A 23,105-nucleotide genomic window follows, 5' to 3' on the forward strand; every position below is an offset into this window, starting at 1 on the left:
AATCTTCAAGACTTTTCTGCTTAGCCATTTTGCACTTCGTGTCATTCTCATTTTTTAGATTTATGTATCCCGTTCACCTGCTTCATTTTTTGCATTTATATATCTTCTCCTTTCCTCAATTAAATTCAATATCTCCTGTATTAATCAAGGATTTCCAGTAGGCCTTGTCCTTTTTACCTATTTGATCTTCTGCAGCCTTCACTGTTTCATCTCTGAAAACTACTCATTTGTCTTCTACTGTATTCCTTTCTCCTGTCTTAGACAACTGTTGCCTAATGCTTCCTCTGAAACTCTCAGAACCTCTGGTCCTTTCAACCTATCCATGTCCCACCTCCTAAATTGCCTACTTTTTTGCAAGTTCTTCTGTTTTAATTTCTAGTTCATAACCAATAAATTATGGTCAGAGCCAACATCTGCCCTTAAAAATATCTTCCAATTTAAAATCTGTTTCCAAAAGCACTGTCTTACCATTATATAATCAATCTGAAACCTTCTGGTTTCTCCTGGTCTCTTCCACGTACACAATTTTCTTTTATGATACTTGAACGAAGTGTTAGCGATGATTAAATTATGCTCTGTGCAATTCTACCAAGCAACTTCCTCTTTCATTCCTTTCCCCCAGTCCATGTTCACCTACTATTTTCTCCTCCTCTTTATTTTCCTATTGTCGAATTGCAGTTCCTCATCGACATTAAATTATCACCTCCCTTAACAATGTGAATAATTTATTGTGTCTCATCATACGTTTTATTAATTGCGAAGCTAGCTGCCATATAACCTTGTACTACTGTAGTGGATGTGGGGCCGTGTCTGACTTGGCTACGAAAAGTGTTCGCTCTGCTGTACGTGGTAGCTTACCAACATTCCTATTTTCTTATTCATTATTAAACCCACTCCTGCATTATCCCTGTTTGATTTGGTACGATGGTATTTATGATGGAAAACCAGTCTTAAGCAAAGAAGGTAAAGCCGAAAGGTGGAAGGAGTATGTAGAGAGTCTATACAAGGGCGATATGCTTGAGGACAATATTATGGAAATGGAAGAGGACGTAGATGAAGATGAAATGGGAGACATGATACTGCGTGAAGAATTTGACAGAGAACTGAAAGACCTAAGTAAAACAAAAAGACTCCGTGAGTAGATAGCATTCCATTAGAGCTACTGATAACGTTGGGGGAGTCAGCCCTGACAAAACTCTACCATCTGGTGAGCAAGATGTATGCGACAAGTGAAATACCATCACACTTCAAGAAGAATATAATAATTCCAATCCCAAAGAAAGCTGGCATCGACAGGGGTGAAAATCACCGAACTATCACTTTAATAAGTCATGGCTGCAAAATATTAACACGAATTCTTTACAGACAATTGGAAAAACTGGTAGAAGCGTAGAAGCCGACCTCGGTCGGGGAAGATCAGTTTGGATTCGGTAGAAATGTTGGTACACGAACCCTACGACTTATCTTATAAGATAGATGAAGGAAAGGCAAACCTGCGTTTCTAGCATTTGTAGACTTAGAGAAAGCTTTTGACAATGTTGACCGGAGCGCTCTCTTTCAAATTCTGCAGGTGGCAGGCTGTTTAGAGTTTGTATAGAAACCAGATGGCAGTTATAAGAGCAGAGGGACATGAAAGGGAAGCAGTGATTGAAGAGGAAGTGAGACAGGGTTGTAGCCTATCCCCGATGTTATTCAAGCTGTATATTGAGCAAGCAATGAAGGAAACAAAAGAAAAATTCGGAGTAGGAATTAAAATCCATGGAGAAGAAATGAAAATTTTGAGGTTTGCCGATGACATTGTAATTCTAGCAGAGACAGAAAAGGACCTGCAAGAGCAGCTGAAAGGAATGAACAGTGTCTTGAAATGAGGATATAAGATGAACTTTAACAAAAGCAAAACGAGGATAATGGAATGTAATGGAATTAAATCAGGTGATGCTGAGGGAATTAGATTAGGAAATGAGACACTTAAAGTAGCAGATGAGTTTTGCTATCTGGGGAGCAAAATAACAGATGATGGTCGGAGTACAGAGGATATAAAATATAGACTGGCTATGGCAAGGAAAGCGTTTCTAAAGAAGAGAAATTTGATTACATGGAGCATAAATTTGTCAGGAAGTCTTTTCCGAAAGTATTTGTAGTCACGTACTGAAGTGAAACATAGACAATAAACAGTATAGACAAGAAGAGAATGTAAGCTTTCGAAATGTTGTGCTACAGTAGAATGCTGACGATTAGATGGGTAGATCACGTAACTAATGAGGAGGTACTGAATAGAATTGAGGAGAAGAGCAATTTGTGGCACAACTTGACAAGAAGAAGGGCTCGGTTGGTAGGAAACGTTCTGAGGCATTGTGGGATCACCAATTTAGTACTGGAAGGGAGCGTGGAGGGTAAAAACCGTAGAGGGAGACCAAGTGATGAATACACTAAGCAGATTCAGAAGGATGTAGGTTGCAGTAGTTACTGGGAGATGAAGAAGGTTGCACAGGATAGAGTAGCATGGAGTGCTGCATCAAACAAGCCTCTGGACTGAAGTCCACAACAACAACAACAACTTTGTATTCCTGTATTCATCTGAACACAAATCCTGTTCCTCCTGCTACCGAACTTTTCTAATGACCACTATACCTAACTTCAACCTATCCACTTCTGTTTTTAAATTTTCTAATCGACCTTAGGGGACCTAACATTCCAAGCTCTGATCCGTAGAACGCCAGGTTTGTTTCTCCTGATGACGACGTCCTCCTGAGTAATCTCTACCAGGAAATAGAAATGGAGGATTACTTTACCTCCGAAATACGCGTATTTTGCCCAAGAGGATGCTATCATCATCTAATCATACAGTAGATCTGCATGCGGTAGAAATTATGGCTTTAGTTTCCCCTTGCTTTCAGTTGGACACAGTGTCAGCACAGCAAGGCCGTTTTTGTTGATGTTACAAGGCTGGATCAGTCAGTCATCTAGACTGTTGCCCTGCAACTACTGAAAAGGTTGCTGCCCCTCTTTAGGAACCATACCTTGCAACAGTTACCACTCTGTTGTGATTGTACCTACGATACGGGTACCAGTATCGCTGAGGCACACAAGTCTCCCAGCAACGGCAAGGTTCATGCTTCTTGGGCGTGACCTTAGGTATCTGGGGCCTTAAATATGTTTCTGACCTGCGTACATGGATTAGGATTTACTGTTATGTGACTTACTTGTACACGGTGATTCAGCTGCCCTTATCTACAGGTTTTATGCAACCTACTGTGCCTTCAAAAGTCACGCACGAGATTTTCGTATTCTCTCGCTCGCTACGTCCAAACTATTAGTCCTACCGAGAAAATGATCAGGTCTTTTTTTTTTAAGGAAATTTAATACAGTTAAATTTTGTATTGGGATACGTGTCTGCTGGAGGCCAAAGCTTTTGAGTTATTCAAGAAGAGCGCGCTTGAAGGTCACTTTTGGACGTTTTCATCGAATAATTCGAAAACTACAGCCTCTAGCAAAAACTTAAATATATCCTAGTACAATATTTAACTGTATTAAATTCCCTACAAAAAGGATCTGTTCATTTTTTTTCTGTAGGACTAATAGTTTGCACGTAGCAAGCAAGAGAATTTGAAAATCATGCTATTTGAAGGTGTTGTGAGTTGCATAAACGTCTCAGGTAGGTGAACTGAATCACCTTCTATAGATATACACTGAAGTGCCTAAGAAACTGTTATAGGTATGCGTATTCAAATACAGAGATATTTAAACACACAGAATACGGCGCTGCGGTCAGAAACGCCTGTATAAGACGAGAGTCTGGCGCATACTGCTGCTACAATGGGTCAAATGGCTCTGAGCACTATGGGACTTAACATCTGTGGTCATCAGTCCCCTAGAATTTAGAACTACTTAAACCTAACTAACCTAAGGACATCACACACATCCATGCCCGAGGCAGGATTCGAACCTGCGACCGTAGCGGTCACGCGGTTCCAAACTGAAGCGCCTAGAACCGCACGGCCACACCGGCCGGCGCTGCTACAATGGCAGGTTATCAAGACTGAAGTGACTTTGAACGTGGTATTATACTTAGCGCACGAGCGATGGGACACAGCTACTCCGAGGCAGCGATGAAGTGGGGATTTTCCCGTACGAACATTTCACAAATCCGGTAAAACATCAAATCTCCTACATCGCTGAGGCCGGAGAAAGATCCTGCAAGAATGCAAGAACGGAACCAACGATGACTGAAGAGAATCGTTCAAAGTGACGATGTGTAACCCTTCCGCAAATTGCTGCAGATTTCAGTGCTGGGCCATCAACAAATGTCAGCGCGCGAAATATTCAACGAAACATCATCGATAAGGGCTTTCAGAGCCGAAGGCCCACTTGTGTACCCTTGATGACTGCACGACACAGTGCTTTACGCCTGGATCCGTCAACACTGACATCGGACTGTTGATGACTGGAAGCATGTTGCCTGGTCGGACGAGTCTCGATTCAAAGTTTATCGAGCGGAGGGAAGTGTACGGGAATGGAGTGGAAGCTGTGACCAAGGATAGGGGTGGGCCTACACCATACTGAATTCCAGCATTACCAATGGAGGGCACCACGAACATGTAAGTCATTTCGAGCCAAGTGTAAGGATACTTTTGATCACATGATATACGTCGAGATACGACTCTGACAGGTGACACGTACGTAAGCATCCTGTCTGAACACCTGCGTCCATTCATGTCCATTGTGCATTCCTACGGACTTGGACAATTCCAGCAGGACGATGCGACACCCCTCACGTCCAGAATTGCTACAGAGTGGCTTCAGGAACACTCATACGAGCTTAAACACTCGTGGTAGCTACCAAAGTCCCCAGACACGAACATTGTTGTGCTTATCTGGGATGCTTGCAACGTACTGTTCAGAAGAGATCTTCACCCCCTAGTACTCTTACGGATTTATGGACAGCCCTGCAATTCCCTCCAGTACTACTTCAGACGTTAGTGTTGTCCATGACACGTCGTGTTGCGGCACTTCTACATGCTCTCGGGCGGCGAACACGGTATTAGACAGGTGTACCAGTTTCTTTGGCTCTTTAGTGTATATCCCAGGTAATTTCCAAAAAAATTTTATAACTGTTCTCTTTTTACTTTTGAATAGATCACTAACATCGATGTAAAATCGTGATGGCAAATATTTATTGTAAATTCCCTTGGATATTATTGATCTCTCAGTTTTTATACTAGCATGTTTGCTAGCTTGTCTATATTCTCACTCTTGTTTTTACACAGGGGCCTGAAGACATTAATGAGACACCGAAACTGGGTGCCTAAATGAATTTGTATGTAAAAGAGACAGCTGCAGGTGTTTTAATTTGGTCTGAATGTAACTGCACTGAAAGGACATCCTCATTATAGTCATCGTCATCCTCTAGTAAACAAGCAATGACCGTCACTCCAATATATTGCTCTAGATCTAGCATTTCTTCCTTCATGAAGGTATCTGTTGTATCTGTAGTGAAATTTAAATAAAACGAAATGTGCATGTGGCTAGAACCTCCCATTCGGTAGACCAGTCTCCTGGTGCAATTCTTTAGTAGACACCACTTGAGTGACTTGTGTGTCGATGAGGTTGAGGGTTGGGTTGGGGTTGGGTTGTTTGGGGAAGGAGACCAGACAGCGAGGTCATCGGTCTCAACGGATTAGGGAAGGAGGGGGAAGGAAGTCGGCCGTGCCCCTTCAAAGGAACCATCCCGGCATTTGCCTGGAGCGATTTAGGGAAATCACAGAAAACCTAAATCAGGATGGCCGGACGCGAGATTGAACCGTCGTCCTCCCGAATGCGAGTCCAGTGTCTAACCACTGCGCCACCTCGCTCGGTCGATGAGGTTGAAATGATGATGAAGACAACACAACATACAGTCCCCAAGAGGACCCAACAGAGAATCAAACCCGGGTTCCTCGCATGGTGTTCTGCCGTGTTGACCATTCAGTTATCTAGGTGGAGTGCAATGAAACAAGCCCCATAAGCTTACGTTTGTCTTGTATAAAAGTAAATCGAATAGTCACACATAATGATGCTTTTCAATCATGACTCTGAGGCGTTCTCGTTTTTTGACACCTAAACGTTGCAAATTGGCCATCATTTCGTACTGACCGCTTCATGGTTCACCGACGTTGTAAATGCAAACCTCTTACACACTCCATTGGATAGCACTTCGCGCTCGGGCGCAGTTGGGTGGGGCGAGTGACAAACATGCGATGCGCATCGCGTGTTTTAAATTTTCATGCGGAATCGATTTCTGGAGCTGATATCTTTCACACGTGCTTTTTTTCTCCTTAAAAAAGCCAGGTGGAGTTGGTGATGTTTCCTTCTTAGATTAAAACGCTATATTTTCGACCTATGACATTATAAATTGATATAAATATGTATTTCTAAGTAAACTTTTAAAAGTTCCACAATAATCTAATTTATGTGAATGATTCAATTATGTAAATATATTGCGCTTAGCCGGATTATGAAATTATTACTCAGAAACATACGCAAAGTGGCTAAATGCCACTCACCGGTTATTCATTGTTTTGTGCGTGCAATTAGCATTCTTACAGTAATGCCTCAAGACGTCGAGTGCCACTGTTCGATAATTAATTTATAATATCTCCAGTTATACAGTCGTAGGTATCATATGCTTGTTACTGTATTGGAAAAAAAGAATCACGCTAAAATAAGTTCACTGCGTCCCGCCGAAAGTGCGATTTATACAAAATTATATTTCTACGAATATTTTTAAAACGTTTAAGCAGCACTGGAGTTTAATTTAAACATAATACAAACAACTTTCCAGGATCCTTATCTTGCACCAAAGACACACCTTTATTATTGCGGAAGGACTTCCAGCAGTTTATTTTTTTACCCTTTAACGTTTTAGGATGCTCTCTCATACATATCTACGGGAGGTGCACTTTTGCGTTATTACACAAAACAAGTAACATGGTTAATATTTGCTCTTAAATCTAGAATTGTGATCTTCCTTTTAAAGTAAGTCTAGCGAAAAATTAACAGAATGCAAGTTGTGTTAATAATGCGTTATTTTAGTATCACGCTTATAAAACGAAGAAGAAATACGCATGTGGACAACAAACGTTAGACTTGCCATTTGGTTTGTTTAGTGAAAATAAACGTGTACCTTCCGTAGCTGAGTGTGAAAACACCCAAAACCGTAAAATGGTAGTAAAATATATTTGATGACACAAATAGTGACTGGTTTCTGCCAGTCCTTCAGTAATACTGGACATAGTCATCATGTTTCTTATTCCACTGTGAAAAAGAAGTACTTTTATGTTTTCTTCACATTCTCATTTTGCATTTATTTCTTTCCATTCGTTATTTTGGTTCGTAAACTTGCTGATTACATTCACTTTGTTTTTGTGTCGAAAGGTTTACTGTACTTTAATGTAATTGCTTGAAATGTAATCACTTACTTTCCCCAAAACTGTCGTCATTAGATAAGAAGCTGTGTGGAAATGTATGGAACTTCATTGTGACTTTTCCGCGGTACTCTGTGAAGCCAAGATGGCTCTCAAGAAAAGAACAAATTTTATATTAGTGATTTATTCATCATAGAAATCAGATCACTTTCTTCTGCTGGGTTCCTTCGTGTTAAGGGGCTCCGGAACACCCTATACTTGCAATGTTAAAATAACGCTTATAAATTACATCTTTCCTCACGAAGTATTTGAGGTAGGAAGTTGAAATTTTTACAGATTATTTATTGGAATATGGGCTACAACTTAACACAGGGATTTTACAAAATTTTAGTTCAATTATTAAAGATGATTTTTTTTTTCAATTGTAATGAAAATTCACAACTTTTTTTGCAATTTTTTATTTATATATTCAAAAATATACAGTTTTTTTGGAAAAAGGCTGTGTTAAATTATGCAGAAGGTACTGTGTAACATTTACAGAAAGTTTGAAACAAATATGTTTGGAAGATCCATAGAAAACATGTAATTAGTATGAGAAAATAAAAGTTTTGGGAATCGAGCGACAAAGATTGGATTAACTTTTTAGTGCATTCCAGGTCCATAGGATGGATTATCTTCATCCTCTGCAAACTCCTCCTCCAGCTTCCTCTTGTTCCTCCTCCTGTTTACTCTTGCTTGTATTTCTAGACTCTTTACAGCCCTGTCTGCAGCCCGAAGGCGTTCCTTGTCTAAAGCAAGCATCGCTCGTACCATGTTAAAACCTATCTTCATTCCCATATTTCTAAATACCTTGCACCTTACAATGTTGCCATCATTGAAAGTCGCAACAGCATCATACACACCAAAGTGAAGTGTTTCTATTCCAACAAATACAGTCTTGGGGATTCTCGACCATATAACACTATTTACACTTTCATTGGGGTTTTGAGTTTTTCCGTGAATACACTTTTTCAACAGTTCAGGTGCTGCTAAGTCTCTGAAAATAGGTTTTATCACCTCCATTATTGCATGAGGCAGACTATGCTTATGAGTGTACACTTCACCAGTTAGCAATCCTTTGTTATATTTACACCAACTGTCTTCTTCTTTGGGACACAAGCTATGTTGGGGATTTTCTTCGGTTGAAGAAGTATGAAAAAAAAGAGCCCAAACAGCCTTCTTCATTTCGTCGACACTTTGTGTATTTTGCGTAATAGCCATTCCATAATAGTTCTGTATTTTGTCAATTACACTGTCAGTTAACCTTCCCTTCCCATCCAACCCTTTACCATCACTGAGTTTTTGTTTTTTGTACGAAGCTTTCAGTCGCCGAAGTCTTGTTCCCATTCGCTTCTGTACGTGTCCAATACACTCAAATTTCTGCACTGCAACATCATCACCATAGGGCTTCAGTCCTTGAACATGTTTGAAACTTTTAGAATCACCGTCACCAAGGTAATTAACATATCGCACTTTATCACACGCCTCAGAGCGCTGGAATATACTGGCAACACCAGCCACTTCCATTCCTCCATTACTGCCACTATAGTTAGCTTTGCAATTATTTTCATGTGTACCTTTATATTTTTGTGGACATCTACAATACTTTGATATTACTGCTACATCTAAAACTTTCCCTGTATACATACTGGTGGCAGATACTACACCATGAAGAGATGTGTGTCCCCGTTTATGCCAGGTACCATCGAACGCTGCAGTCAAATCTCTGTTACCATTATTTTCCATTACTGCCTCTTCCACAGCGGTCTTCATAGATTATATACAGGCATCTTCTACTTTAGACCCTATTAATTTATTATAGGTCGTAAACTTGGTTGGGGGATTTGGAAGATTCATGATGCCACAGAAAATTGCACCTGCAGTAGCACCCTTACCAACTGAACGCAAGGAATAAACAAATCTAATGTTGTGTTCGTAGATTTTGCTACCATTTTCTTCAGTTGCAGTTACTGCAACACTGTTCCAAAAGGTGGTCATGTATGAACACTTATCACATTTCAGTTGTATTTCACTAGCAAGTCCTAAGTGCTTTATTATGGAGAGTTCCAGACCAACTTCACTACAATGAATACATCTTACACAGTTTGAAAAAATTCCTTTGAGAACCGACATATCAAATATTTCATTCACATCCGATTCGCCCATAAAACATTCATAGTTTTCACTCATTGAACCAAGCTTCTTCTGTGAAGTATTTTCTATCCCACTTTGTCTGCTATGGGCAGGTGTACTTGAGAGGTTAGGTTCACTCACTTGGTTATCGTCTTTATTGTTTACAGTAATAACACATACCTTTGGCTTTCCAACATTTCTCCTTTTCTTAAAAACCTTCAGAGGATTTCTAATAACTTTACTTTTACTCATTATTATACTTCAACAAAACAGAGACTCAAGAAACAGAATTAATTACGAATATTTTCGAGATAACGACAGAGTAAATAAACATGAAACAATCGACAATCACACCAGCGATATATATTGAACCATCACAGGTTAGCCACAACACATACTTTATCTCACATGACTAAAATGTACCTGATGAACACGGACGTTAATAATAACACCATTTGACAGCAGTTTAACAGCGCCACAGGGGGTCACGCCCATGTAGAACACATTTCAAAAAAAATTTAAAAATAGTTGTAGTCTTCGGAATTGAATAAATTATATATCTATTAAAAGGTAATAGTCTGCAGATTCAGAAAACGCAAAAAAGTAAAAATTGAACTTTTCATGATTTTGAGCCTTTCTGGAGCCCCTTAAATAGAATTATTGCTATATAAAAACTGAACACATATTTAACAGTTGTTTCAATTCTTCGTTTACTTCTTGTATTATTCCTAATTGGAGAGGCAATTTTATTTATTGTTATTATGGCAAGTTTCAGTTATAACTTCCTGTCAGATGTTTTCGGAGGCACGAACCTATCTCTTGAGTGCCACAGTCACCCTGTTCTTTTGCAAACAGATGGTGAAATACAGGGCTGCTGTAAATGATTCATACCTTTTCGAAACTCTATATTTTCCAAAGTATTACATGCCCATATATGAGTGATGCACGAATAGAACTGTAAACTCACCAAGATTCCATTCTTCTCTCTAGAAATGTTCTATGAGCGTCCCTCTGCTCAAACGACATACGTAGCGGTAGTCAAGGTCTTTCCATACTTTACGTATAAACATCCTGTCAGTGGCCATCACTGCAGCATTAAAGCATTCTCTGGACTGTTTTAGGGTTCTTCATAGTGGGGATACGTAAACACAGTCTTTACTGTACTCCAGAGGAAACAGTTGTAAGGCATTAGGTCAGGTGACTTGTGAGGTGGGGTGGGAGGGAGGAGGGAGCAAGGAAACAGAACCACATCTTCACCTCTTCACCACCACGCCCAGTCCAATGGTGCAGAAGTTAGTCGTTGAGGTAACGACGAATATTGATGCTCCAAGTAGGGGGTGCCAAGTCATGTTGGAGGATGAAATTGTTGGGATCAGCAGCCAGTTGTGGAAACAACTACAGCTGCAAATACCAAAATATGACGTACCCACCACAGTCTTCTTACACTGTAAGACGTAGTGGTCTCCTGACCTTCATTGCTTACATATTCCGCCCTCACAGTCATATTCCACACATCAAGACGCTTCATTCGAACCCAAACTCGATAAGATAAAGTCAGTGTTGTATGAATTCATGTAAACGATATGCAATTAACAAGTAAACGCACCGTGGTTGACATACTCGAGGCTGGCGTACACACATACATTCCAGACACGATGGTCACAGAAGCTTTTAGTTCGGGAGAGAAACCGCACAACAGGATGTCAGTCCCTTCAGAGGACGACCCAGCATATGTCAGCTGGTGACCGCCCGTGTAGCAGACAGCATGTGCCCAAGTGAAAGGGGGAACGACCCCGTGTTCGGCTTAAAAGCAAATTCCGCTACATTGTGTGGGAGCGGCCAGCCTACGCAGTTTCAGAGATTTTCACAGGGAGACAGCAAACGCCAAACGCCAATGCTACAGGTTTCCGGATTGGTCGCCTTAAACGAAACGTCATTCTCCCGTTTTCGAAGAGCAATGCTGACTGGCAGACGATATTTCTGACGCCTTGAGCTGAAGGAATAATGGAAGAGACCGAAAGATATACCCCTTCACATCTGGCGTGGAGAGGCGTTGTTCCGTTGTCGCTCTTGGAGCGGGGAACAAGTCTCTCCTCAGTACTTCATTGGGAGAGCACCTCTGTCGAGAGCGAATCGAAGTGCTACTCTATATTGAGTCCTTGCGATTAAGCATTGTTCACTGTGTTGGCGACACACTTATTGTGCGGTGTGAATGGACATAGTTATAGTTAAATGTCAGCGAGCGAATTTTGAGTGGCATCGCGGTGGACTGGTTGTCTGACTGGTGTACCACGCCAATAGTTAGACTAGGGGCGAATAGGAACCCTTGACTTCATCAGGGTATAGGGAGAGTTTGATTGGCGAAGGTCAATCCAGATAGAATGAGAGTTATCTTATTTGTCAGCAGCGAGCGGCGCAGACAACAGTCATCGCAGCTTACGGTATTGTGCGCTACAGCTCTTGCGAGCCCCATATTTCCTCCACAACAGTACACTTCACTGCATTTCACACGCGACAGCCTTGACCGTACCTAGCAACATCCTAACGGATAATTATTCGAGTTGAGTAGGCGCGCCTCTCAGCCATTCTGCCAAGTCAACAACCATCTTAAACTTTGTGTGGAAATTTCATTAGCGAATCCTATCCTTGAGAGGTAACTTCACATTCCGAAAAGAGGATATAACTTGTTCAATTCATAACTAAAAGTGACATTGTGATTTCTCAGAATTTTTGCAAAATAAATAATAACTTTCGTTAGTTTCATGTTTTTCTTACAGCAACTAGCACTGCTCCAGTGCCCAAGTATCCCACTAGTTACGCAAGAAATTTTGTGAATTTTTGTGTCATTTCCTTACAGCGGACGACTCCAGAAGATATTTATTGCTGAAAGTTTTTCAGGCATTTCTCTTTAGAACGTTAGGAGCGTCTGTCTGACTTCTGTAGTAGTGTGGGGGTGGAAATTGCATCTTTCAGGAGCCACAGGGTAAAGGGTACATCTCAGATTAATCCGTTGCGCAGAATAACAGATCAACCCCACACCTCAGAACACTAGTAAAACGGCTCCTACAACTCCTTCTGTGGCACTGTACAGAGAACATTAACATTCGGCAGATTTCGTTTGTGCACTTCAACCCTCAGTTTACACTGCAGTTCGTTTTCATAATTCCTCCAACCAGATGAGACACGCGGCTGAGTGGAATATATGGTTGGACTCCAAAGAACTCAGTCCAGATAAGAGCTCCGTACGGTATGAATGTGAGTTGTTGTGAAAATAAAGCAAATTCGCCACATAAACATGACTTCTTCGTGATTGGTACGACCTCTGCATCCAGTACAGAAAACTACCACATTTGTGACCCGCGACAACGTGGTGACGCGATGGGGAAACGTTTCGTTCCGTATCGTGATAATATGGGGTAACAATGCAGCTCTCTTGCATCGGTTACATCACATCACCAGTCGCTCGATACTGAGCATCAAGTATTAACGTGACTGATGTGCATGACCAGTGTACTCTTTGTAATACCTATCAACCAGTGCTCAAATGTGAACTAAATACGAATATGGGTGTTGCTTCTCAAAACGACGCATGCTCCGGCACGCCACAACAGCTGCCGCCATCGAACAGTCTACTGTTGGACTTTCTACAAGATTCAGCATTAAGAGCATCAGTCCACAATTCTGCAGGACAAGTCGGATAAAATATGAAAAATAGAGCGACTCCCGCGCCAACTTCGTCATCTGCACCGCGAACGCTATTGGGAAATACGACCACAATGAGTGACGCAGAGCAACAGACCACGCACTAACCTGACCTGATTGCTGGATTCGCAACCACACCACGAGTGCTCCACGACACTTAGTCGGTTATGCCGTCTTGCATGACAGCGTCTATGCAACCACATTTTGGCAATATTTCAGAGACTCGGCACACACCTCTGCGGCCAGAACAATCGGCACTTTAGTTAGTGACAGCAGACTGTTAATTAAGTTGATTGGGAATTTTAGAAGACAACTCTCGATTTGAGACATTAATTTGTCACATAGCAGAGCATGCTGACATTGTCAGCGATGTCATCCTTACGCCACGGAGAAAAAAACATATATGAAACGGAAAAGTTCGCCTAGCTCCAGCGCTTGTCACGCACATCAGATCAGCAACTGAAACAGATACTCTGTGATGAACAACTCACCACCAAGGCGCCATTCCAACTGCGGCGCTGGCAACGAAAACTACTCTGAGGTGTGGCAGAGTGGTTTGTATCGGTAGAGCTGTTGCTAAGATAATCTTTAATCGGTGAGTGACAGGGTGGTGGTGCCACGGTCGAGACAGTCTCGCGTTGTCAAGTAGTGTGTGCGCATGCTCTCAACTGTGCATGCAAGGAACAAGGAAACGAGCTGCAGTGGATAGCAGTCGCATGGCCACCTGCGTCTGTGGCCATTACCTCAGTGACAGAGAGGAAGTATAAGGAAGTGTTGCTGTAACTGCAGAGAAAGAGAGCGAACATGTTTGTGGCCCAATGAGGAGCGTGTGGTTCATTGACTGGTTGAAGGCAACTGATTCCGGGTCCCTGAGGATGACAGAAAGGCATTTTGGGGGTTCTCATCTGAAAGTAAGCGAATGTATTGACTCGGATGTGGCGCCTTGGAAGGAGTTGTTCCTGTTCCTTGGATGAACTCTTAGCAGTATATTAAGTCCTGTTCTGATTTCGCTTGAGGCTGCGAAAGTTTGGAAATCCACCATGAATGTGGTGGACGCAGTGCAGATTTATTTTATCTGGGGAGCACTTCGCTTTCACTTGTCAGACAAGAAGTAGTGAATTTGGTCGGCCAATGTAAAAATGTTACTCTCCGCCATCCTGGTTCCCAGTGGCTAAGTTGCACCTGGTAATTGTATGACTTATGTTGGAACTGTGCGAGGCGTGGCGCAATACAAAGGTCACCCTCATGCCATTTAAGGCAGCATACAAACTGCAGAAGTGTCTCCTTAAAATGTAATTGATATGGTAAATGTTATAAGTGGGGTTGGGTCCCGAGAAGTGAACTAGTGCATGGGAGATTTGGCAGGCTTGGATACTGGTAAATAATTGGGCGTTAACAGGTGTGAAATTATGGTTATTCAGATCCCAACTGTGTTACTATTGACATTTGTTTTGCCGAAATTGCGATTGCAGTCAAATTGTTTTTTAAACTCTTGCACCGATATAGCCATTTTAAGTAATAGTAATCTTGGGGAGCCTTCCGTGCTTGTTTATAGTAAAATTTATCGTGTGTTTTGGATTAAAATTTTAAAACCAAGAAGCAGAAATTTTTATTCGTCTCTTATTATTTTATGGCTTCAGGACTTTTTTTGTATTGGGAGATCTTGCTATACTTTTCTGTTTTGCTATTGAGTTGATCGTATGTTGAGCCTGTTGCCATGCAGGCACGTGCCTACTTGGTGGTTGTGTTGGATCACAGTCTAATCGGGCCTACACATATAAAGAAGCGTCTGTCCAGACATAGGGCAATGATTCTATTTATCTGAATGACTTAAAATAGTTGGTCTGTGGAAGGCGTTTGTATATCATTGTGTTATAGCATGTGCCTTTTTGGAAGCTTGTAAGAAATTTTCCGATAAGAAATTTTTTTAAGAACTTAATTGACATTGCTTACAAGAATTCATGAGAACTCTATCCTGTTTAAACCAGTGAAAGAAATTTTTGACAACTCAATACTACACACATCAAAAAAAGTTTTGCATCACTTCGGTTCCGAGAGTTCCGGAATTGGAATAGAGATCAACATAAACATCATTTCCGCCCTTTTTATTGCTCATGAAAACCACACATGGCATGTTGTACAACCATACAGCGAGACCTTCAGATGTGTTGGTCCAGAATGCTGTACACACCGGTACCTCTAATACCCAATAGCACGTCCTCTTGCATTGATGCTTGCCTGTATTCGTCGTGGCATACTATCCACAAGTTCATCAAGGCACTGTTGGTCCAGATTGTCCCACTCCTCAACGGCGATTCGGCGTAGATCCCTCAGAGTGGTTGGTGGGTCACCTCGTCCATAAAAAGCCCTTTTCAATTCATTCCAGGCATGTTCGATAGGGCTCATGTCTGGAGAACATGCTGGTCACTCTAGTCGAGCGATGTCGTTAATCCTGAAGGAAGTCATTCACATGATGTGCACGATGGGAGCGCGAATTATCGTCCATGAAGACGAATGCCCCGCCAATATGCTGCCGATATAGTTGCACTATCGGTCGAAGGATGGCATTCACGTATCGTACAGCCGTTACGGCGCCTTCCATGACCACCAGAGGCAAACGTCGGCCCTACATAACGCCACCCCAAAACAGCAGGGAACCTCCACATTACTGCACTAGCTGGACAGTGTGTCTAAGGCGTTCAGCCTGACCAGCTTGCCTCCAAACACGTCTCCGACGATTGTCTGGTTGAATGCATATGCGACACTCATCGGTGAAGAGAACGTGATGCCAATACTGGGCAGTCCATTCGGCATGCTGTTGGGCCCATCTGTACCGCGGTGCATGGTGTCGTGGTTGCAAGAATGGACTTCGCCATGGACGTCAGGAGTGAAGTTGCGCATCATGCAGCCTCTTGCGCACAGTTTGATTCGTAACACGAGGTCCTGTTGCTGCACGAAAAGCATTATTCAACATGGTGGCGTTGCTGTCAGGGCTCCTCCGAGCCATAATGCTCAGGTAGCAGTCATCCACTGCAGTAGTAGCCCTTGGGCGGCATGAGCGAGGCATGTCATCGACAGTTCCTGTCTCTCTGTATCTCCTCCATGTCCTAACAACATCGCTTTGTTTCACTCCGAGACGCCTGGACACCTCGCTTGTTGAGTGCGGCCACTACCGCCGGAGGTTCGAGTCCTCCCTCTAGCATGGGTGTCTGTGTTGTTCGTAGTTTAAGTTAGTTTAAGTAGTGTGTAAGTCTATGGACCGATGACCTAAGCAGTTTGGTCCCTTAGGAATTCACACAAATTTGAACATTTTTTTGAGAGCTCTTCCTGGCACAAAATAACAATGCGGAAGCAATCGAACCATGGTATTGATCGTCTAGGCATGGTTGAACTACAGTGGAATTACTGGAGCTGATCGGCTGTCGGATCCCGTCCGTCTAATAGGCGCTGCTCATGCATGGTTGTTTACATCTTTGGGCAGGTTTAGTGACATCTCTCAACAGTCAAAGGGGCCGTGTCTGTGATGCAATATCCACAGTCAACATCTGTCTTCAGGAGTTCTGGGAATCGGGGGTGACGCAAAAGTTTTTTCGATGTGTATTTAAAACTCTTAAAGAGATTTCCTTCAACATTTTAGCTGGCTACCACTTTAAAATTGTTGTAAAATTGAGGGCTGTGGCACTGAATTGTTGCGGAGGGGGTTTTTCAGAAAATGGTCAAGTGAAGCTGCACATTGTGGGTGTTTAATGTTCAATAAAGATTTAAGTGAATATAGTTACATGTTAATCATTTCTCAGCACCTTCCCGACTCCACAAACATAGCTCTGCTCATAGCAGTCAATAACTTTAGTGTTTTTTAAATCTTTTACTTAAAGCTAGCATTCACAGTTTGAGTGGTAGCAGAGCATGGTTTCATGCAGTAGGGTAGTTCTGATTTTGTTTATTGGTAAGAAATGCCATATTTCTCGTGTATACTTTTCGGGCTTTGTTTGTTTCAAATAAAATAATGGTAGTCGTCCTGGATGGCCGTGGCATACTGGGGATTTCATAACTCACCGACTCATAGTCACAATACCAGTCTCCTATACGCGAGATGGCAGTGGAAGTTAGCGTGCCAGAACTGTGCCGTCGCCTACACGGGGCGCTGAACCAGCGATTTGTGTTAAATGCAGCGACGGTTGCGGTGGTAAGTGACACCTGCATTGCTTGCGGCAGTTCCTTGTCCAGTGTGCGGACTAACCTGGAGTTATTGCACAGACCTTGATAATTCAATCTCGGCTCTCTCAAATAGGTAATCGTGTTCGAGATCTCTGTAATGTTTATAGTACTCCAAAGCAGGTCCGCCGAATTGAGCCATTAAGGGAATGGCTAATTCAATTGCAGCTCCAAGATAGTGCCTTAAGCTGGGAAAGTAATGTTCTGTTGGGGTGGGGGTGGGGGTGGGGAGGGGGGGGGGTTTGCTTCCCGCGCAAACCAGTCATAGAGAAGGTACTGAGTACTCCAGGGAGGATAAGGGAGGTGGTGGTAGTTTTTCAGTAAGTTACTAAATCCTTTGTGGTTTGTGGTTCAGCAGACTGATAAATTATCAAAAGACACGAACTGGTGGTAACTGATGTTAGGTGGTTATGGATGCATTTAGAGGAGCAGTCAAGAGCCTTACATGTGGAAGATTCCGTAGTGTTTAAAGTGGTTTAGAAACCAGCGCAACGTCGATTACGTTGAATTATTAGTGGAGCACGTGGAAGAGTTGATTATCTAATCACTTATATGGAACCTTTCTAGCAGGGTGCTCAGTGAACTGATAAACCAGCACTGTTATCGTGAACGGGGTCCTAAAGAGCAATTGTTACACGAAATAGAATCTAACAGGGTAGCAGTGTCGGCCCTGTGCCTGGAACTGTCAGAAGCAGAGAGAGAATTGAGACTATTCCGAAAGGACTGTAGTCAGAAGAGTGGTCACGACTGCTGTTTGGTATGAGACCAAAAAGTTTCTCTGTCCTAGATTATGGAGTAGTTCAAACAGAAAATGTCCAGTTATGCGGTGGGAGACTTGTAGCTAATCCATGTAAGACTGAAACTCAAGCAATAGAGGGTGCTCTGCAACAAGGTATCGATAGTTCCAGGTCATCTGGGAAAAGGTATGTTTTAGGTGCTATCAGTAGGGACATTTAGCATGTGACTGCCCGGTGTCAGATGACCAGAGCAAAAAGAGATGACACCAGAGGAGGAGAGTCAAGATTAATAACCTAAGTGGCCTTATTAAAAGCTGCTGTAGGGTTAAGGTAGTGTCCCATTCTTGTTTGCCGTTAGTGTGACTCTGAGACATGAATCGTGCAGTGCCGTATTGGATTCCGGCCACAATGACTCTAGTTAATTTTAAATGATATAGTAAATTTGTAAATACCTGTAAACTGCCTTGGCTGAGGCCGGCCCATACTTTGTCATTATGTCAACAGAAAGAGGCTGGCATTCAAGAGGAAGGTTGGTGTAGCCCGTTGAATTCTTTATGTTGGGACGGGGGGGGGGGGGGGGGGGGGGTTCTACATCTGTGTTGCTGAGCTGCGATTTTTGCCGGAAAGTCAATGTATTTTGTGCTATAGAAGTAAATGTTACAGGTTTAAATATTGGGCGCATAAAACGTTTGAATTATTTAAGCATGATTGAATAGAATTTTTGTCTGTTGTTGATGTGGATGCAGGTAGGTAGTCCACTAGAAGTGTTAAATGAATTTCCTGGTATTCTTACTTATAAACTGGGAATAACCAGCAAGATTGAGAATAAGATAAAGCTAACTGACGATATCCCAACATGACAATCACCGTATAGGCTTTCACCACCGAAAACGAAAGAGCTAAGGAGATTATTGATCAGCGGTTGGAAGATGCGACGATACGGCCCTCCATGTCTCCGTATGCGTCTCCAGCATTTTTGGTGGAAAAGCCTAGCGGCGGGGGATATAGACAGGTAGTTGACTACCGGTTGTTGGATAAGAAGGTCGTGTTACGATCTGTTCCTTTATCTGATTTACACAAATTTTTCACTTGGTTTTTGGGCACCTAGTGTTTTACAACTTTTGATTTAATCCAGGCTCACCACCAAGTGCCGTTAGCCGAAATGTCTAGAGCTGTTATGGCCTTTACCACTGACTGAAACCTATTTGAATGCAATCAGATGCCATTTGGCTTAGTCATTGATGCTGCGCTATAGTTTAGGCCATTGGATTCTGTATGGGGTGACATGAAGGACGAATCCGAGTATAGCTGTCCTGACCATGTAGTGATTTACAGTACAAATTTTGAGGAGCATCTGAGTCATGTGTGCCAGGTTTTGTGTAGGTTCCGCGAAGCTGGACTAATGGTAAAAATGCCTAAGGTTACGACTACTACAACTGTGATCTGTTCTTTGGGACACATCCAAAAGAAGGGCATTTCGTGGTATGTTCAGCATGGATGCACCCAAGGGTGCGAAGAGTTTTGACAGGAAGCATGATTGGGTAACCTAGGCGGTTAAGGTTACCGCTCTCAAAAAGCAAGAAATCCTGGTTCAAGTTCCGATGCGGCGCAAATGTTCGCTTATCGCCATTGAGTTATTTCACTGCCTTCATGCGCTGACGTCAGTAATTCTCTTTCATCACCGTCTAATCTTAACCTATCTGGTCTCGAAATTTCTTTACCTGGGCACGTAGTCTCTGCAGGGAGAGTAACAACAGACCGGGTGAACCAAGGTCATTTATCAGTTTCTACCTCGGAAGGATAACAAAGGAATTGTATGGTTTGTGGGCATAATTTATTTTCACAAATGCGTGCCAAATTTTGCACCGTTGGCTGCATCCTGTGCTGCCCCGTACCCAATGACTGGAAAGTTGTACGGATCACACTAATATTCAAAAAAGGTAATAGGAGTAATCTTCTAAATTACAGACCCATATGATTAACGTTGACATGCAGAAAGATTTTTGAAACATATGTTGTGTTCGAACATTATGAATTACCTCGAAGAGAACGGTCTATTGACACAGTCAACACGGATTTAGAAAACATAATTCTTGTGAAACACAACTATTTCTTTACTCGCATGAAGTGCTGAGTGCTACTGACAACGGATTTCAAATTAATTCCGTATTTCTAGATTTTCAGATGGCTCTTGACACTGTACCACACAAGCGGCATGTAGTGAATTTGCGTGCTTGTGGAATACCATCTCAGTTATGTGACTTGATTCGTGATTTCCTGTCAGAGGTCACAGTTCGTAGTAATTGACGGAAAGTCATCGAGTAAAACAGAAGTGATTTTTGGCGTTCCCGAAGGTAGTGTTACAGGCCCTTTGCTGTACCTTATCTGTATAAACGACTTGGTAGACAGTCTGAGCAGCCGTCTTGGGATGTTTGCAGATGACGCTGTCGTTTATCGATTAGTAAAGTCAACAGAAAGAAATTGCAAAACGATTTAGAAAAGATATTTATATGGTGCGAAAATTGGCAGTTGACCGTAAATGACGAAAACTGTGAAGTCATCCATATGAGTGCTAGAAGGAATCCGTTAAACTCGGTTACCCGATAAGTCAAATCTAAAGTCCGTAAATTCAACTAAATACCTAGGAGTTGCAATTACAAACAACTTAAATTGGAAGGAACACACAGAAAATGTTGTGGGGAACGCTAACCAAGGATTGCGCTTTATAGGCAGGACACTTAGAAATGTAACAAAGGAGACTGCCTACACTACGCTTGTTCGTCCTCTTTTAGAATACTGCTGCACGGTGTGGGACCTTATCAGATACGATTGACGGAGTACATCGAGAAAGTTCAAAGAAGGGCAGCACGTTTTGTGTTATCGGGAAATAGGGAAGAAAGTGTCACTGGAATGATACAGGATTTGGTGTGGACATAATTAAAACAAAGGCGTTTTACGTTGCGGCAAAAGCTTCTCACGAACTTCAACCACTAATTTTCTTCTCCGAATGCGAATATATTTTGTTGACGCCGACCTACATAGGGTGAAACGATCATCTCAATAAATGTAGGGAAATCAGAGCTCGCACGGAAAGATATAAGTGTTCGTTTTATTCCCCGCGGTGTGCGAGATTGGAATAATAGAGAATTGTGAAGGTGGTTCGATTAACACTCTGCCAGGCATTTAAATGTGATTTGCAGACTATCCATGTAGGTGAAGATGAAGATGTAGGTTAGATCTGGATGGAACAAGCTGCGGCGGAAAGGGAAAATCTTTAGGTGCCCCAAGAATCAGCAAGCAAGATTTGATACTCTGAAACATGCATTGTCAAGTGCTTCAACACTGGCAATGCCTAATATTTTCAGCAGGAGTTCATCAGATGATTGCGTCCAACTCCGAGACTACTGCTGTATTTCTGCAGAAGTGTGAGGTCATAGCAATATCTATGCCTTGATGGTATTTCGTGATATCTTCGGTGTGGATACACCCTGGGTCCGACCATTTACTGGAATCATGTGGGATGCTGCGAGCATTGAGACAAATAGACAGGGCAGCACTACGGAAATAGTTTGTGACGATTCGAAGTCAGAAGCAAGTACTTCGTTTACGAGCTGGAAGCTATAGCGGTTTTGTTTGAACTGGAAAAATTTTGGTTCTACTTAGAGCACAGGATTTAGCCTAGAGATAGATAACCAAGCCCTTCCGTGGGTGTTGGCTCGTCCTTGGGAAACAAGTAGGCTCGTCCACGGGGCCGTAAGGATCTCAGCTTTCTGACTTCAGGTTAAGCATATTTGTGGTAATGACAACTCAGTTGCGGGTGCCCTCAGTTGGATGTTTACTAAGAGACTGAGACTCAGGAAACACGTCTGAAGGCAAAGAACATGTGTGGACATCTGCGGTCCTTGGGGAAATGCAAAGTTGGTGAAAAATAAGACGCGGGTCTTACGAATGTTAACCAATGGCTGAGGGAAAGCATTAAGAGGTTCCTGGATACGCTCCTCACAGGGATGTTTTGTGTTACAGGTCTAGACATGATAAAAAAGCAATATCTGTCTGCCTAAGGAAATGCTGCATCTTGTGTTTAAGTATATCCTTGAGTCGGTGTGTAGGGCCCATTTAAGTATTTGTAAGACCATAATGAAAATTAAAAAACACCTAACGTGCCTGATCTTTTACAAAGATGTTAGGAAATTGAGGAAGGTCAGAACTGTAAGAGGAGTAAACCAAACAACAACACCTGACTGGAAGAGTTTCAGTCTAATAGAGTAGAACACCTGGTGGATAATTTTTATATTATTTGGGCCCCTCACCCCGCCCAAAGCAAAGCAACTGTTATCTTCTCGAAGTGGTGGGAGCCTTCACCAGTTTTGTGTGGTTGCTCCCTAGTAGGTGCACGAATACTGAGGACATACTGAAATTGTTTGATGGGATATTTGCCGTATCTGGGGCACCAAGACTCTGTGAGCGACGATGACCCCGACTTTTTGTCCAGATAATGCGTAAAGTTTTGTTTTAACAGTTACTACGTAACCACCGTCCCATATAATCTCCTAACATCGTTTGTGGAGGGAGTCAATAGGAATTTAAAGTCGGCCTTAATAATTTACCATAATAGCTCGCAGACGAAGTGGGGTACATAAATTTCCGGCATTAACTTCGGCTTTAAACAGCAGTTCGTGAAAACCAAGGAACAATTACGGTTAGAATAATTTTTACTTTACAAGTTAATTCACAGTTGTCAAATCTTTGGTGTATAAATGATTTGCTTCCGGAATATAACCACCCGGATGTTATTAAAAAGAACTGAGAGGTCGCTAGGCAGAAAATCCAGCGAGCAAGCCAGAGTGGAAGTGAGTGTTATAGTAAGAGCATGGGA

The sequence above is a fragment of the Schistocerca serialis genome, chromosome 2 (genome assembly GCF_023864345.2).
Source record: "Schistocerca serialis cubense isolate TAMUIC-IGC-003099 chromosome 2, iqSchSeri2.2, whole genome shotgun sequence".
Classification (NCBI taxonomy): domain Eukaryota; kingdom Metazoa; phylum Arthropoda; class Insecta; order Orthoptera; family Acrididae; genus Schistocerca; species Schistocerca serialis.